Genomic DNA, 1,990 nt, shown 5'->3' with positions numbered 1-1,990 from the left:
CCCTAATCAGGGGGTGTACACCCTTCTGTGATATTATTCATAATACCTAGGTGGGGAGAGGATGATATTACCTCCAATAGCACAAGACCTGTACACCCCCTTGTGGCATTGTTCATTATATCCAAGGGGGTAGAGGATGATATTACTCCCTTTATGGCAGGGGGTGTAGACCCCCCCTGTGATATTGTTCATAATATCCAGGGGGAAAGAGGATGATATTACTCCCAATATCGCAGGTGGTGTACACCCCCCTGTGACATTATTCCTAATATCCAGCGGTGGGGGAAAGGATGGTATTGCTCTCAGTATCGAAAGAGGTGTACGGACCTCTGTGATATTGTTCACAATATCCAGGTAGGGAGAGGATGATGTTACTCCCAATATTGCAGAAGGTGTACACCCCTCGTGATATTGTTCGTAATATCCAGGGGAAGAGAAGATGATATTGTTCCCCATATGACAGAAGGTGTACACCTCTCTGTGATATTGTTCATAATATTCAGGCGGGAAGAGGGTGATATTACACCTAATATCACAGAGGGTGTACACCCTTTTGTGATATTGTTCGTAATGACCAGGAAAGGAGAAAATAATATTACTCCCCATATCGCAGGGGGTGTACACCCCCTTGTGATATTGTTTGTAATATCCAAAGGGGAGAGGATGATATTACTCCCCATATCGCAGGAGGTGTGCATCTCCCTGTGAAATTGTTCATAATATTCAGGGGGTGGAGTATAACATTACTTTTTATATCGCAGGCATTACCCCTGTGATATCACTCCTAATATCCAGAAGGGGAGAGGATGATTTTACTCTCCATATCATAGGAGGTGTACACTCTGCTCGATATTCTATATTGGGAGTAGTATCATTCCCCACCCCCGTGGATATTATAAACAATATCACGGGGGGGTGGACTCCCTGTGATATTGAAAATAATATCATCCTTCCACCCCCTGAAAATTATGAACAATATCACAGGAGAGTGTACACTCCCTGCGATATGGGGAGTAATATCATTTTCTCCTCCCCTGGATATTAGGAATAGTATCACAGGAGGGTTTACACACCCTGTGATATTGGGAGTAATATCATGCTCTGCCACCCTGATATTACAAACAGTATCACAGAAGATGTACACACAGAATGTTTACGACATTGGGAGTAATATCGTCTCGCCTGAATAATACAAACAATATCGCAGCGGGGTGTACACCCCCTCGATATGAAAAGGAACATCAGCTCCTTTCCCTGTGGATATTATGAACAATATTACAGGGGTGTGTATACCCCCTTCGATATGGGGAGTAGAATCATCCTCTCCCCCCTTGGATATTACAAACAATATCGCAGTGGCATGTATATTTCCTGCGATATGAAGAGTAATATCATCCTCTCTCCCCCTGGACATTACGGACGATATCACAGGGGTGTGAACACCCTTTGTCATATGGGAGTTAACATCATCCAATATCCACCTAAATATTATGGACAATATCGCATGGGGGTGTACACCCCCTGTGATACAGGGAGTAACGTCATCCTCTCCCCTCCTGGAAATTACAAACAATATCGTAGGGGTTGTACAACTCCTGGGATACGGGGAGAGAAATCATTTTCTACCCCCTGGATGTGCCAACAATATCACAGGGGGGTGTACACTCCTTGGGATATTGGGGGTAATATCAACCTCTTTTCCCCTGGATATTATGAACAATATCACAGCGTGGTGTATATCTTCTATGATATTGGGAATAATATTATCCTCTCCCCTTATGGAAATTGCGAACAACATCCCGGAAGATGTACATTCCCTGCGATATTCGGAGTAATATCATCCTCTCCCCACTGGATATTTGGAACAATTTAAAAAGGGGTATACACCCTCTGCAATAATTGGAGTAATATCCTCACTCCCCTTGGATATTATGAACAATGTACTGGGAGTAATATCATCTTCTACCATTCTGGATATTATGAAGTACAT

This window comes from Trachypithecus francoisi, unplaced genomic scaffold (genome assembly GCF_009764315.1).
Source record: "Trachypithecus francoisi isolate TF-2019V2 unplaced genomic scaffold, Tfra_2.0 Contig00280, whole genome shotgun sequence".
Lineage (NCBI taxonomy): Eukaryota > Metazoa > Chordata > Mammalia > Primates > Cercopithecidae > Trachypithecus > Trachypithecus francoisi.
This window is presented reverse-complemented; position numbering follows the sequence as displayed.